Source organism: Tamandua tetradactyla, chromosome 4 (assembly GCF_023851605.1).
Source record: "Tamandua tetradactyla isolate mTamTet1 chromosome 4, mTamTet1.pri, whole genome shotgun sequence".
NCBI classification, from domain to species: domain Eukaryota; kingdom Metazoa; phylum Chordata; class Mammalia; order Pilosa; family Myrmecophagidae; genus Tamandua; species Tamandua tetradactyla.
Window position 1 is genome coordinate 2,826,964 of NC_135330.1, and position 17,719 is coordinate 2,844,682.

At 43.1% G+C, this 17,719-nt stretch overlaps 1 protein-coding gene across 1 annotated transcript in view; it reads right to left on the bottom strand.

Moving 5' to 3' along the window:
• LOC143679731 (late cornified envelope protein 1E-like) overlaps positions 1–17,719 on the bottom strand; it is a 281,074-nt gene that overhangs the window by 151,177 nt on the left and 112,178 nt on the right. The gene's annotated exons all lie outside the window — the stretch shown is intronic.

A 17,719-nucleotide genomic window follows, 5' to 3' on the forward strand; every position in this document is an offset into this window, starting at 1 on the left:
AGATTCACAAGGGGGCTATGGGTCCGAACATGAACATGGAACTGCCCAAGGCCAGTCAAGGCACAGCTCAAGACACTCAGGGTCTCAGCAAGGAAACCATGCCAGTCACACACACCCTGACACAGCCGCTCAACACTCAGGATCCCACCAAGGACCAAGGCAAGAAGCTGGTCATGGACCCTCGCTGGGCACTGCGAGACGTTCAGGCTCCCATCACGGGGATGCAGCCTCTCATGAACAAACTGGATCTGGCCAGGGACAGTCGAGATCGACGACAAGGGGACAGCCCCAGTCCCACCATGAGCACTCACCAGACACTTCTAGACATTTGGGGTCAAGGCATGGACAACAAGCAAGCGGAACAAGTCAGGGAAGTCACGACGGATCTGGTACTGCTCAACACAGTGATAGCGAAGGGCAGTCCGAAGATTCACAAGGGGGCTATGGGTCCGAACATGAACATGGAACTGCCCAAGGCCAGTCAAGGCACAGCTCAAGACACTCAGGGTCTCAGCAAGGAAACCATGCCAGTCACACACACCCTGACACAGCCGCTCAACACTCAGGATCCCACCAAGGACCAAGGCAAGAAGCTGGTCATGGACCCTCGCTGGGCACTGCGAGACGTTCAGGCTCCCATCACGGGGATGCAGCCTCTCATGAACAAACTGGATCTGGCCAGGGACAGTCGAGATCGACGACAAGGGGACAGCCCCAGTCCCACCATGAGCACTCACCAGACACTTCTAGACATTCGGGCTCAAGGCATGGACAACAAGCAAGCGGACCAAGTCAGGGAAGACACGAGGGATCTGGTACTGCTCAACACAGTGATAGCGAAGGGCAGTCCGAAGATTCACAAGGGGGCTATGGGTCCGAACATGAACATGGAACTGCCCAAGGCCAGTCAAGGCACAGCTCAAGACACTCAGGGTCTCAGCAAGGAAACCATGCCAGTCACACACACCCTGACACAGCCGCTCAACACTCAGGATCCCACCAAGGACCAAGGCAAGAAGCTGGTCATGGACCCTCGCTGGGCACTGCGAGACGTTCAGGCTCCCATCACGGGGATGCAGCCTCTCATGAACAAACTGGATCTGGCCAGGGACAGTCGAGATCGACGACAAGGGGACAGCCTCAGTCCCACCATGAGCACTCACCAGACACTTCTAGACATTCGGGCTCAAGGCATGGACAACAAGCAAGCGGACCAAGTCAGGGAAGACACGAGGGATCTGGTACTGCTCAACACAGTGATAGCGAAGGGCAGTCCGAAGATTCACAAGGGGGCTACGGGTCCGAACATGAACATGGGACTGCCCAAGGCCAGTCAAGGCACAGCTCAAGACACTCAGGGTCTCAGCAAGGAAACCATGCCAGTCACACACACCCTGACACAGCCGCTCAACACTCAGGATCCCACCAAGGACCAAGGCAAGAAGCTGGTCATGGACCCTCGCTGGGCACTGCGAGACGTTCAGGCTCCCATCACGGGGATGCAGCCTCTCATGAACAAACAGGATCTGGCCAGGGACAGTCGAGATCGACGACAAGGGGACAGCCTCAGTCCCACCATGAGCACTCACCAGACACTTCTAGACATTCGGGCTCAAGGCATGGACAACAAGCAAGCGGACCAAGTCAGGGAAGACACGAGGGATCTGGTACTGCTCAACACAGTGATAGCAAAGGGCAGTCCGAAGATTCACAAGGGGGCTATGGGTCCGAACATGAACATGGAACTGCCCAAGGCCAGTCAAGGCACAGCTCAAGACACTCAGGGTCTCAGCAAGGAAACCATGCCAGTCACACACACCCTGACACAGCCGCTCAACACTCAGGATCCCACCAAGGACCAAGGCAAGAAGCTGGTCATGGACCCTCGCTGGGCACTGCGAGACGTTCAGGCTCCCATCACGGGGATGCAGCCTCTCATGAACAAACTGGATCTGGCCAGGGACAGTCGAGATCGATGACAAGGGGACAGCCCCAGTCCCACCATGAGCACTCACCAGACACTTCTAGACATTCGGGCTCAAGGCATGGACAACAAGCAAGCGGACCAAGTCAGGGAAGACACGAGGGATCTGGTACTGCTCAACACAGTGATAGCAAAGGGCAGTCTGAAGATTCACAAGGGGGCTATGGGTCCGAACATGAACATGGAACTGCCCAAGGCCAGTCAAGGCACAGCTCAAGACACTCAGGGTCTCAGCAAGGAAACCATGCCAGTCACACACACCCTGACACAGCCGCTCAACACTCAGGATCCCACCAAGGACCAAGGCAAGAAGCTGGTCATGGACCCTCGCTGGGCACTGCGAGACGTTCAGGCTCCCATCACGGGGATGCAGCCTCTCATGAACAAACTGGATCTGGCCAGGGACAGTCGAGATCGACGACAAGGGGACAGCCCCAGTCCCACCATGAGCACTCACCAGACACTTCTAGACATTCGGGGTCAAGGCATGGACAACAAGCAAGCGGAACAAGTCAGGGAAGTCACGACGGATCTGGTACTGCTCAACACAGTGATAGCGAAGGGCAGTCCGAAGATTCACAAGGGGGCTATGGGTCCGAACATGAACATGGAACTGCCCAAGGCCAGTCAAGGCACAGCTCAAGACACTCAGGGTCTCAGCAAGGAAACCATGCCAGTCACACACACCCTGACACAGCCGCTCAACACTCAGGATCCCACCAAGGACCAAGGCAAGAAGCTGGTCATGGACCCTCGCTGGGCACTGCGAGACGTTCAGGCTCCCATCACGGGGATGCAGCCTCTCATGAACAAACTGGATCTGGCCAGGGACAGTCGAGATCGACGACAAGGGGACATACCCAGTCCCACCATGAGCACTCACCAGACACTTCTAGACATTCGGGGTCAAGGCATGGACAACAAGCAAGCGGAACAAGTCAGGGAAGTCACGACGGATCTGGTACTGCTCAACACAGTGATAGCGAAGGGCAGTCCGAAGATTCACAAGGGGGCTATGGGTCCGAACATGAACATGGAACTGCCCAAGGCCAGTCAAGGCACAGCTCAAGACACTCAGGGTCTCAGCAAGGAAACCATGCCAGTCACACACACCCTGAAACAGCCGCTCAACACTCAGGATCCCACCAAGGACCAAGGCGAGAAGCTGGTCATGGACCCTCGCTGGGCACTGCGAGACGTTCAGGCTCCCATCACGGGGATGCAGCCTCTCATGAACAAACTGGATCTGGCCAGGGACAGTTGAGATCGACGACAAGGGGACAGCCCCAGACCCACCATGAGCACTCACCAGACACTTCTAGACATTCGGGGTCAAGGCATGGACAACAAGCAAGCGGACCAAGTCAGGGAAGACACGAGGGATCTGGTACTGCTCAACACAGTGATAGCGAAGGGCAGTCCGAAGATTCACAAGGGGGCTATGGGTCCGAACATGAACATGGAACTGCCCAAGGCCAGTCAAGGCACAGCTCAAGACACTCAGGGTCTCAGCAAGGAAACCATGCCAGTCACACACACCCTGACACAGCCGCTCAACACTCAGGATCCCACCAAGGACCAAGGCAAGAAGCTGGTCATGGACCCTCGCTGGGCACTGCGAGACGTTCAGGCTCCCATCACGGGGATGCAGCCTCTCATGAACAAACTGGATCTGGCCAGGGACAGTTGAGATCGACGACAAGGGGACAGCCCCAGTCCCACCATGAGCACTCACCAGACACTTCTAGACATTCGGGCTCAAGGCATGGACAACAAGCAAGCGGACCAAGTCAGGGAAGACACGAGGGACCTGGTGCTGCTCAACACAGTGATAGCGAAGGGCAGTCCGAAGATTCACAAGGGGGCTATGGGTCCGAACATGAACATGGAACTGCCCAAGGCCAGTCAAGGCACAGCTCAAGACACTCAGGGTCTCAGCAAGGAAACCATGCCAGTCACACACACCCTGACACAGCCGCTCAACACTCAGGATCCCACCAAGGACCAAGGCAAGAAGCTGGTCATGGACCCTCGCTGGGCACTGCGAGACGTTCAGGCTCCCATCACGGGGATGCAGCCTCTCATGAACAAACTGGATCTGGCCAGGGACAGTCGAGATCGACGACAAGGGGACAGCCCCAGTCCCACCATGAGCACTCACCAGACACTTCTAGACATTCGGGCTCAAGGCATGGACAACAAGCAAGCGGACCAAGTCAGGGAAGACACGAGGGATCTGGTACTGCTCAACACAGTGATAGCGAAGGGCAGTCCGAAGATTCACAAGGGGGCTATGGGTCCGAACATGAACATGGAACTGCCCAAGGCCAGTCAAGGCACAGCTCAAGACACTCAGGGTCTCAGCAAGGAAACCATGCCAGTCACACACACCCTGACACAGCCGCTCAACACTCAGGATCCCACCAAGGACCAAGGCAAGAAGCTGGTCATGGACCCTCGCTGGGCACTGCGAGACGTTCAGGCTCCCATCACGGGGATGCAGCCTCTCATGAACAAACTGGATCTGGCCAGGGACAGTCGAGATCGACGACAAGGGGACAGCCCCAGACCCACCATGAGCACTCACCAGACACTTCTAGACATTCGGGCTCAAGGCATGGACAACAAGCAAGCGGACCAAGTCAGGGAAGACACGAGGGATCTGGTACTGCTCAACACAGTGATAGCGAAGGGCAGTCCGAAGATTCACAAGGGGGCTATGGGTCCGAACATGAACATGGAACTGCCCAAGGCCAGTCAAGGCACAGCTCAAGACACTCAGGGTCTCAGCAAGGAAACCATGCCAGTCACACACACCCTGACACAGCCGCTCAACACTCAGGATCCCACCAAGGACCAAGGCAAGAAGCTGGTCATGGACCCTCGCTGGGCACTGCGAGACGTTCAGGCTCCCATCACGGGGATGCAGCCTCTCATGAACAAACTGGATCTGGCCAGGGACAGTCGAGATCGACGACAAGGGGACAGCCCCAGTCCCACCATGAGCACTCACCAGACACTTCTAGACATTCGGGCTCAAGGCATGGACAACAAGCAAGCGGACCAAGTCAGGGAAGACACGAGGGATCTGGTACTGCTCAACACAGTGATAGCGAAGGGCAGTCCGAAGATTCACAAGGGGGCTATGGGTCCGAACATGAACATGGAACTGCCCAAGGCCAGTCAAGGCACAGCTCAAGACACTCAGGGTCTCAGCAAGGAAACCATGCCAGTCACACACACCCTGACACAGCCGCTCAACACTCAGGATCCTTATCCACTAGATTTCAGCAATCTGGTGTAAGTGACGAACCTCATGTCATTGGGTCAGGCAGTGATCAGGCTACTGTTCCTTCTCACGAAGGAATTCCCTACAGAATTCTATCTGGTAGCATTCCTCACCAGTCTCAGCATACACATTTTCATTCAGAGGTTAGTGAGAGACAGTGGGATGGAAGACATCTTGGTTGGAAACACGGCAGCTTTGGGAGGGCAGAATATGACTATGGAAAGTCAGGATTTGGAATGTCTCCGTATGGAATTGTCAGACAGAGCATCCACCCTGTGAGAATCGCTGACACGTATGAGGGAAGACAGGTGTCTAGATATGAAGAGGAAAACCAAAGATCCCATATATTAGGTTGCAATAGATACACAGGATCTTTTGAACATACAAGCAATAAATCAAAACAATTGGCCTTTGGTCCATCACAAAAATACTTTTTCTATGAGTGAGACACCAGTGGAAAGAATTAATCCATAGAGTAGAAGAGTGAAACAAAGGACAAAACTTCAAATCTAGAGGGTTTTGTTATTTCAATGAGATTAGCATTTTCTTTCATTTCAGTTCAATTTATTCCTTGATTTCATTTCTTTCGTTCCAGTTTCTTTTTCTCTCTGGCCACCTTTTTTACTATGTAGTTTGAAAATAGTGAAAGGAGCAATCAATATCATAAGCTAATTTAGAGCATTATAATAGAGTTTTGAGGAGTTGGGGTTCAAGTAAGGATTTTCAGAAACTGTACCAGGGCTGAAAGCTAAATTTTAGATCCTCTCCAGATTGGCATATTAAACCTTGCCAAAAATACCAGAGGGGCAAAAATATAAAATTACTATTCTGGAGGTCAGACTGCGAAGATAACTTTGGGGATCAGTATATGTGCCTTTTTGTCTTTCTTTTTGAACTATGTATTTTTCTGTTTTCTTTGAAATCTCAACCTTAGGCATCTAGAATTAAAAAAAAGTGAACTGCATGAAAATTGAAAATAAACAATTGATCATATAAAACACTTTGTTCTATGCTTATTTCATATATAGCCCATAAAGACTTCCCTGTATCAAAAATTCAATATTTTACCTTTGACATTGTAAACCTATATGGCCAAATTGCAGCTAGACATCACGTAAATTAATAGAAAGTTACAGAGTCAAAGAGTTTAATCAACTTGCATACTTTTCTCAAATATAATTTTTGTCACACATAGTCACTTTCAGGAAGAAAACTAGAGTTTGCTCCATTATGATTATCACCATCATTATTAACAAAACATCACCCCAATGTGTCAAGCCAAAGCATGAACAGGAACCTGGAATTACTACTCATAGGTGCTTCAGCCAGAGACACTCGGAGATGTCTTCCAAAGGAGTCTAATGGAAGCAGGGTTCTGTTCAAATACTCTACAAGGGGGAAAGCAATAAAGAAAATGTCCTCTTGCCCAGAAGGGGAAACACATGTACCTTGATGATTTAAGCAAGTTGGTGAAGAGTAAAGAAATATAGAAATAAGTGAACAGGGTTCTACCATTATAAGGAATAACCCTCTGTGGAAATTCTACCCAAATTTTCCTTTTCAAAAATATAACTCAAATACATGATAGAGCATAACAAGGCCCATATTTGCATTTTTCAGATTGAATCTATCACACAAATAATCCAAATCATAATAGTAATTAGATCTCAACACTCCTAACACTGCGTTCAGTGGTTTTATAAAAGCAGCAAGCCCCTTTTCTTGCACTTTCACTTGAGTAAATCAATGTAAAATGAAGGTAATATCAAAATTCAAATAATCTCCAATGGGGGCAAGGATTGAATCAAAAGTGACAAAGTAGCTCATTTTTCTAACAAGTGGGAAACAATATTATATTTATTCCCTCTTTAATTCTATAACAGACCAAGTTTTTTTAGCATTCTGTAATTAAGTGTGAAGTGATTAAGAGCAGACTAGTCCTCACAGGTTGGTCTTAGAATGAACTTGTATGAAAATTAGCCTCATGCGTAAGTACTCATCACACACATGAAATTATTGTAGATGTGTAAATTATCAATGAATATTAAGTACTTTATATAAATCCATTAATTTCTCTACCTGTCCAGCCATTGATTCATTGTCAAAGAATAATTCATTATAAATCTTAGACGTTTAAACAATAGATTTTTTCCTATCCATATCGTCCATTTAACAAGGGAAGTAAATGAAAACATTAACTTGGCCAAGACAGTCTTTGAAAGAGTGAAAATGTCTTCTGACTGTCAGACAATGCTTGACCCCTGCTCCATTGTGCCTCCGCTTGCCCCACACTAGCAGAATTCCCACAAATTTAGAACTGCAAAATAAATCCAAAAAGGATCGATGTTAATCAGAGTACAAACTTGTGACTGAGACTTAAATATACCACTTTGTCTTTGTTGTTTTTTGGGGGGATATGCTCAGTTCCATAAAATGGCCCAGTGCATGCATCTTAATTCCTTAACAAGAATATTTACATTTATGAACAATTATTATGATCCCTCAATCTCACCCACATAAAATTTGAAAAATTTATAAATATGATTATATATTATAGAAAATATTGTATTAACAGCACCAAAAATTTCAAGACTTCACTTGGTTTTGTCTGAATGGAGAGTTTATGACAAACATACAACACACAAAATAAGTAAGAATGTAAATCCAGTATCCTACCATCTTATGCCTGAATATACTTCATGTTGCAGAAAAACAAAAAGTAAGTGGGGTACATATAAGTTTTACCCATGCCAGCCTTTCAAAATTCTGGTAACCAAACAATCATAAGAGCTCAAGGTATTGCTGATACATTTCTTTATTTGTAAAATTAGGGAACAAACACCCTATAAATGCAGCCGATGCTATTATTATTAATAAATAGTGAACTTATTGTTTTGTTGAACATTTACTATAAAACAGGTGCTGCTGAAGAATGATCCATGCGTATTAATTTATTTTACTAGCCACAGGATTCAACACAAAATACAGAGTAGAGATGTTGCCACAAAGGTAGAAAACATGGAAATTAGAGTAAGATAAACACAGACTCAAGTTCTGCCCTTTAGTTACTTAATGCATGATTTGGTTCAGGTTGTTAATCTTCCAAGTCTGTGTCTACTCATCTGAAAAGAAGGAGAAAAGTAACACTAACTGTCTCATATGGACTGTTCTAGTTTGTCAGCTGCTGGAATGCAACATACCAGAAATGGAATGGCTTTTAAAAAGGGGAATTTAATAAGTTGCTAGTTTACAGTTTTAAGGCCAAGAAAACATCCTAATTAAAACAAGTTTATAGAAATGTCCACTCTAAGGCATCCAAGGAAAGATACCTTGATTCAAGAAGGCTGATAAAGTTCAGGGTTTCTCTCTCAAGTGAGAAGGCACATGGCGAACATGGTCAGGGTTTCTCCTTCATCTGAAAAGGCATGTGGCGAGCACAGCATCATCTGCTAGCTTTCTCTCCTGGCTTCCTGTTTCATGAAGCTCCCTGGGAGACATTTTCCTTCATCATCTCCAAGGGTCACTGGCTGGTGAACACTCTGCTTCTCATGGCTACGTTGTTCTGCTCTCTCAGAATCTTCCAATTTCTCCAAAATGTTTCCTCTTTTATAGGATTCCAGTAAACTAATCAAGACCCACCTACAATGGGTGGAGACACATCTCTACCTTAATCCAGTTTAACAACCACTCTTGACTGAATCACAACTTCAGGGAGATTATCTAATTAAAGTTTTAAACATACAGTACTGAATAGGGATTAGAAGAAATGGCTGTCTTTACAAAATGGGTTTAGGATTAAAACATGGCTTTTCTAGGGTACAAACATCCTTTCAAACCAGTAGATGGATATTCAGAGTACTCAGTGATACATGAAAATGATTAGAACTGATTTGGCCACAAAATAAGTCCTCTTTAAATAGTAACTATAATTATTATTAACTTTGTCAATAAGATGTCAAAATAAATATTGAAAAATGTAAATGAATGAATCAATTCTGGAACAAAGAATAAAAGAGTTAAGACCTGTTAAAAATGTTAATTCTCCTAAAATTATCATAATGCAGTTTGGTGGTTTAAGATAACTTTAAAAAATAAGAAGAAGAAAGGAGAGCTGGAGAAGATCAAAGCACTCTAAGGTGATCAAGGGTTTGGAGATTTGAGACCCTATTGCATGCAATGAGTTCTGCTAGGAATTCATTCATTCTTTCATTCACTTAAAAATATTGAGATCCTAAGGGATACAACATAAAGATGGAAAGCTCTGGCCTTTGCCTTTAAGGAGAGTTCTGTTGGAAGGATTTGCAGTACTTTCAAGGCAATGGTAATAAATGAGTTCACTTTTAACATCAGTATTCCAATTTGGGATGGCTCCTGACTTTGAACTACATAACAGAACAATGTCAGTGCCACCTAAGAGACTTTGGGTGTGCTCCATACGACCACATAAGCTCCAACATGTTCTGCCACTTCAGACCTTTGCTGTGGTTTGCTCTCCATTAGCCACTCACCGGCATCACTACGTCTTGTCAGTGCCCAGCTTCCCTGCTGCAGGCCTATCCCCATATGGCCCTACAAGGTGGCAAACCCCATAAAGTGGCAAACTTGCAGCTTTCATTGCATTGCCATAGGTACGGATATAGGGAGAAGGCTTCTTACCATTTCTATGTCACACTTTGCCAGCTTGCCCCAAGTCTTGCCACCAGCTCAATCCCTGCCCTTCTCGAAGAGTCATGCCTAACTTTAAGGGACATACTGAGCAGTAAAACACAAAATGAAGGAAACAGTGTACACCTGACCTGCTTAAGGTAGAGGTATTCATGGAAGGACGCTGACAAACATTACAAAAGAAATAGCCTTCTATGTATACTCTGCAGCTAAACTCAAAATATTTGTGAAGATTACACAAGAACTGAAATGGCTTCCCTCCTATCTCTGCCTAATCAAAGTCAGAATGAGCAGACATTCCAATTTGCTAGCTGACAGATCAGTTTATCCAAAAAATGCTCAAACATGAGTCATTCTTTAGGATACAGTTTTTTTCTCTTCTCTCCTTCCTCAACAAAAAAATTTTTTTGACATTTTTCCTTAACCCAGTCACCCAACTCCCTAACATGTGAAGCAACAATTCTCATGCAAAATAATGAAAAGTCTCAAGGTTTTTCTTTTACTGGAACAGTCTTAAAGGATAGGACTCACCTTCTTGTCTCTCCCTTACTTGCACAAAAACTGTCTCCAATGGATAACAACCCATAATTTTATTAGGTTGTAAAATGTTCCAGAGCAGTGGAACAGAGACAAGCAAAACACCAGTACAAGCTTCTAAGTCACAGTCAGACCTTGACCACCCATCTGAAAGCCCATGTGACAGGACTTCTTACAGCAGTGGTCTGGTTGGCAGATCAGGGCTGAAATGGATACTGCTACTGATATGCAAGTACAAAAACCGAGGGTATGGATTTAGAACAGTTTTGTATCTCAACTTGGCATTTGTGCAATATCCAAGTGTGGAATCTTTGTATGTATCTGTGTGTATGTGTGTGTGTGTGCATGTCAGTTTGAAGCTATTCAGTAGCACAGAAAGCCATGTTTTAATCCTGATACAATCCTGTGGGGCCAGACCTAATTTTTTAGGGTGGGAAGTTTGGTTTGGATTGTTTCCATGGAGATGTGACACACCCAGCTGTGGGTCTGACCACTGGTTAAATTACTTCCATGGAGATATTGATATACCTAATTGTGGTTATGGCCTTTTAATTAGATAGAGATGTGACTCCAACAATTCAAGGTGGGTCTTGATTAGTTTACTAGAGTCCTTTAAAATGGGAAACATTTTGGAGAAACCTCAGATGTAGATGCAGACACAGACATTTGTAAATACAGAAGCCCCAGGAGACACAGTTGCTTAAGACCCCAGTAGAGGTCACCATGTGCCTTCCATGAGATGCTAAGCAAGCCAGATCCCAGAGTTGTGCCCCAGAGAAGCCAAGTGAAGGCCCACAGAGGCTTTGAGAGGAAACTGCTGGGATCCAAAGGTGGAGGCTATTTGAAACCAAAAGCCAAAGGATCAGAAGATGTCAGCCACATGCCTTCCCACCTGACAGAGTTGCTCTGGACCCATCAGCCTTTCTTGAGTCAAGCATCTTTCCCTGGATTGCCTTAGTTTGGACATTGTTAAGCCCTTGTAATTAATTCCCTTTTTAATAGCCATTCCATTTCTGGTATATTGTATTCCAACAGTTTTATTAAACTAAAAAAAAAATATGAAAGTATCATTCCCTGATAGATAGGAAATATAAACCCTGAATTTTCACCACAGACTCTCACTATCAATGCACAAGTTTAGATTTTATCCAGTAGACAATCTACTGAAGATTTATTAGCAGGGGAGTGCCTTAATTAAATGTCTAAATTTAATGGTCTGAGAAGAATTGGAGAACTCGAGATATAGTAAGAGTTAAGCAATGAGATAATATGAGAGTTTGAGCAATATCAGTGGCAATGGGATATTGAAAGGATGAGGTCATTGAATAAGCTGGAAGGCAAGGAAGAGGTAGTAAATCATGATTACCAGGATTCTAACCTGGGTAACTGGATGAATGATGAGGCATTTTGATGAGGTGAGGAATGAGATCAGAGAATGGAAAATGATCCTTTGATACTTACTCAAGATCTCTTTGCCTTGGTTTTGCCATCGAAAATTTCAGAAAATAAGAGTACCAACCTTGAGGTTCTTGTGAAAGTTTTTTAGTTCATTCATGATAAGTGCTTAGAATGGTCTTTAGCAGTAATTTTTTGAACCTATATTCATGATTAAAATGAGAAAATGGAGAGGGAGGGAAAAGAATGTGCCAAGGAGAAAATATTGAAAAAAGCCAACATTATCATTGTTCCCCATGAGGTGGGGCAAGTTGGCAACATAGTGAGGTGTGGAATTTAGTTTGTTTTACAGAGCAGCTAGTAAATAGCCATGAATGGTACATAACAACTTCTGGGGAAACATCAGAGGCTATACACACAGCTTACACCATTTTGGCCTATGTAGAATGGGTGAGATCCTATACAGAACTCTAAGCTCCCCAAGACACAGAGCCTGGTGCCCCTTCACTATGGGGCACACAGGTTAGTTCCCCAAGGGGAAAGAAAATAGACTTTACTAGCAGCAAGGGCTTAGCTCAATGAATCTCCGGTTGTGCAATTAGTTAACAAATTCAGACTATTGAAAACAGGCCCCCAGCACAGACAAATCTGGAATAAGCACTAAAGGAACTTTGCCCTAGCAGATAGGGGGTGGACTGATAGAACAAAAAGACCTGAAGCTTTTTCAGTTGGATGGCACAAAATACTATCAAAAGGTTGGACCCAAGAAAATGGGTCACATAGAGCTTGGCAATACATAGAGCCATGTACCAACTCAAGCTCTTGACTGACAAATCCAAGGAGTGGAAGCCCAGTTCTGAAACGGCTTTTTTGCTTTTTCTAACCTCTTAACATGTCATTAAATAGAATTGGAAGCACTCTCAGGCTCCAGCACTGCCCCTGGTAAGGGTAGAACTAAAGCTTGGCTGAGAGACAAAGTAACTAGCCAGAGAAAAGATGTAAATTCCCTAAAGGGTGGATCTTCCCCAAGAAAGGGGGAGGACCCAGCTCAAGTAAAGCTCTACTTCAAGGAATTCAGGCTGTAGGTGCTGGAAAACAGATGAAATAAAAGCCATCCTAATACAGAACCTCTGTTCAACCATTCACCTGGCAGGGAGAGTCTGCTGAAATTAAAGGCACCACATCACTTTTGGCTGGTGGGAAGCTGAAATGTGCCATATGCTGGACAGGATAGGAAAAGCACAGAGTCTAGAGGCTTCATAGGAAAGTCTGAAAACCTTCTGGGTCTCACTCTCAGGAAAAACTGATACTGGCAACTCTTTCCTCCAGAGACATGGGCCTATCTGGTCTGGGAAAATCTAACTGGGATCTATAATACCTGAGGAGACCCTCCCCAAAGAAAAGGCTCCATATAGGAAGGGTAAGAAACAGAAAAACAAGAACTGAAAACTTCTGATCAGTTAAACAGAACCTATGCTAGAGGTCTAGAATAAATTGAACCAAATGTCAAAGAACAGATAGAGAACAGAGCCATCCAGCAAGAAATCCCTAGATAAAAATGTGAAAACAATCTCCACACTAAATTAATTAAGGAAATCAAATGCCCAGGCATAAGCAAAAAAAAAAAATAACGAGTCATATGAGGAAAACTGAAGATATGGCCCAGTCAGAGGAATAAACCAACACTTCAAATGAGATGCAGGAGTTGAAACAACTAATTCATGATACTTGAACAGACGTGGAAAACCTCATCAAAACTCCAGTCAACAAGTTGAGGGAGGATATAAAGAAGACATTGGGAAAACATAAAGAGAGCTCAAAGGTTTGGAAAAAAAACAAATCATAGAACTTATGGGAATGAAAGGCACAACAGAAGATATGGGAGGGGGGGGGGAATGAAACCTACAATGATAGATTTGAAGAGGTAGAAGAGAGGATTAGTGAAAAAGAGTACTGGACATCTGAAATCTGACACACAAAAGAAAATATAGGGAAAAGAATGGAAAAATATGAGCTGGATCTCAGGGAATTGAATGACAGCATGAAGCACATGAATATACATGTTGTGAGTGTCCTGGAAGGAGAACAGAAGGGAAAAGAAGGAGAAAGATTAACAGAGGAAATAATCACTAAAACTTTACCATCTCTTATGAAAGACATAAAATTACAGATCCAAGAAGTGCAGCATACCCCAACAGAATAAATCCAAATAGACATACTCCTAGGAACTTACTAATCATATTGTCAAATGTCAAAGACAAAGAGAATTTCAAAAGCAGCAAGAGAAAAGCAATTCATCACATACAAGAGAAGCTGAATAAGACTGTGTGGATTTTTCAACAGAAACCATGGAGGAAAGAAGGTAGTTTATGATATATTTAAGATTCTAGAGGAGAAAAAAATGCCAACCAAGAATTCTGTACCCAACAAACTCTCCTTCAAAAATGAGAGGAAGATTAAACCATTTTCAGATAAACAATCACTGAGAGGATTTGTGACTTAACAGAGTGGCTCTGCAAGAAATACTGAAGGGAGAAACACAAGCAGATAGGAAAAGACAGGAAAGAGAGAGATTGGGAGAAGAGTGTAGAAGTGAAGACTATCAGTGGAGGTAAAAAGAGAAAAAAAAATAGAAATAGCATATAAAATCCAAAAGACAAAATGGTAGAAGAAAGTACTGCCTTTATAGTGGTAATATTAAATGCTAATAAATTAAACTGCCCAATCAAAACACATAGACTGGCAAAATAGATTAAAAACAATACCCATCTATATGGGTCTCCTGTATGCAGGAGACTCACTTTAAACTCAAGGGTGAAAGTGAAACATTGGGAAAAGATATTTCATGCAAACAACAATCAGAATTGAACAGGATTAGCTATACTAATATCCAAAAAATTAGACTTCAAATGTTAAACAATTAAAAAAAGGTAAAGAAAGAAACTATGTATAAACAAAAGAAACAATTCAACAAGAATGCATAACAAGCATAAATATTTATGCAATGATCCAGAGTGTCCCAAAATACATAACGCAAACACTGACAACACTGAAGGGAGATGTAGACACTTCTACCATAATAGTTGGATACTTCAATTCCCTGCTTTCATCAATGGATAGACATCTAGACAGAGGATCAATGAGGAAACAGAGATTTTGAATAACATGATAAATGAACTAAACTTAACAGACATTTACAGAATGTTACACCCCACAACAGCAAGATACACATTTTTCTAAAGGGCACATGGATCATTCTCAAGGATAGACCATATGCTGGGTCACAAAGCAAACCTCAGTAAATTTTAAAAGACTGAAAGCATATGAAACACTTTCTCAGGTCAAATGGAATGAAGTTGGAAATAACAACATGCAGAGGGGCAGAAAATACCTCCTATTACAAGATTTATAAGATATTTCCCTACACGTTCTTTTAAAAGTTTTATGGTCTCATCTTTAATGGTTAAGTTTTCAATCCATTTTGAAGTAAATTTTGTGTAGGGTGTGAGATATGGGAAATCTTTCATTCTTTTTTTTTTATATATTTTTGGTAGCACATTACCTCATTTAACTTATCTGGTCAGTTTAGTTGAACATCATAAGTACATGGAATCTTGAAGAGGGTGTGAAATTTTGTTTGTTTGTCCAAGTGAGTGTGATGCCCCTGATATATCCCAGAGCAATTTGGGCAGTGAATAAAAAGTATTTGCAAAGTACCCTGGGGGTACAAGGGACAAAGGAGGAAATATTCAACTTCCCCATTTGGAGAATTTCTGATAGTCACACAAGCAGTGGGGACTAAATCAAAAGGCCAAGCCCTCAATTTTGGGGTTCAACCTTATTAAACTTATTCCTGCAAAGGATAGGCTAAACCTATGTAAAATTATGCAGAAGAGTCACCCCCAGAGGACTTCTTTGTTGCCTCTCTCTCTAAGCCAACTTGGTAGGTGAAATCACTGCCCTTCTTATGTGGGACATAACTTCCAGGAGTGTAAATCTCACCCAAAGCATACCTTAAATAAATTTTAACATACTATTCAAGTATCTAAGCTTCAATATAGCCCACTCCTTTACTTCTTTTCATTTTTCTACTTAATTAAGAACATTATCCAATTCATTTAGAATGAAAAAAATGTGGATTAAATAAATAAATAATAGGGGAGATAAGTGGTCAAATAAATTGAGTAGATTGAAATATTAGTGGTCAATGAGAGGGAGAATTAATGGGTATGAGATTTTTCTTTTTTCTTTTTATTTTTCTGCAGAGATGTAAATGTTCTAAAAATGATCACGGTGATGAATACACAACTATGTGGTGATATTGTGAGTCCCTGATTGTGTACCATGTATGGACTTGTATATGTGTGAAGATTTATCAATAAAAATATTTTTTAAATGCTGCCCATAGCCATATAACCAATAGGTGGCACAACCAGGATTTGAAGCAGGTTTCTACCATCTTCCAAGGTCACAGTTCAACGGGTCAAGTATCCCAAGAATAGTCAAGACGAATAATGAATGAAAAACACTGACTGGTAACTGGACCTTTGTGATCTTAGAAAAAACTATTTCCTGGGAGAGGTGGCAGTATAAACACTTTCAGAGCTGAACAGTAAATGTATTTTAAGGAAGTAGACGCAAGAAAGGGAGATTAGTCCTGTGAGAAAGTCAAAAACTATCTTCTCTACAAATGTCTTCGGTTTTCCCCATTCCTAAGTGCCCTGGGGTTTGGGAAATAACCCAGACATGAGGATTGTGAAGAGTGTCTGTAAGAGATGGGTTTCAAGAAGTGGGCAGGCACCAGTTCGTGTAGTATTTGGGATGCCACAGGAAGGGTTTGGATTTAATCATGATTAGATATGAAGTCTCTGAAGGCTTTTGAACAACGGAGCGATCATGTACTGTTGTTGTTATTGTTGTGTCTCATTTTTAAAACATGACTCTCTTTAGAGAGGGCAGTGATAATTGGGACTGAAGCAAGAGTGGAAACAGAACTGCAGGAAAGGATGACATATATCTGCAGTCAAGGGCAAGACCATCAACACTGGCACCAGGCAGAAGTGACAGAAAGAGTCAAAAGCAGTTGTCAGTGATATATATTTTTCTTTAGTGGCTATGTATTTTAAGGTAAAAAAATAAAACTTGCTGATAGGTTGGATTTGGAGTATAAGACAGAGGGTAGATTCAAGAATGACTATAGGATATTTGGACAAAGCCAAAAAGAAAAGATTAGAGAGAAGGAGAGTTCAATGGGGAAGTTGAGAAATCCATTTTGGATATGTGAAGTATGAGGTATGTATTGGACGTCCAAAGAATTCATAGATGAGAAGATCAGAGAGATATAAACTTGGGAGTTATCAGTAGGCACATATGATATGTAAAGCCACAGGAGAGGACAAGAGTGAAGGCATATGGAGAAAATGAAATGCTGGAAGTTAAGTTCCAATATAAAACAAATGTCATGGGCCTGTTGAAATCAGCATCTGTCAACAGTGAAGGAAAACTAGGGTGAAGTTTTGAAATCTTTCAAATGCTACAGTAACTCATTGAATTATGAAACCATCTAGTAAAAGAAAGTAAAGTTTATGAGGTGGCAAACACTATCCATATTACCTGCACTTTCAGCATCTATTCCTCAAGGGTTTATACATTCATTCATTTTTTTACCATTTAACTGATTACCTGTTTCTACAGCCATGTAAACCTTGCAATTTCCTCCTGCTTACAGATAAAAAGCAATCCTTAGAGAAGGGAAGAAATGGAGAGCCACTCTTGGCTTCCCATTCAATTAAATGTACTTCTGACTTTACCCAGGATTCTGGCTACAAGTACAACTCCCAAATTACCTC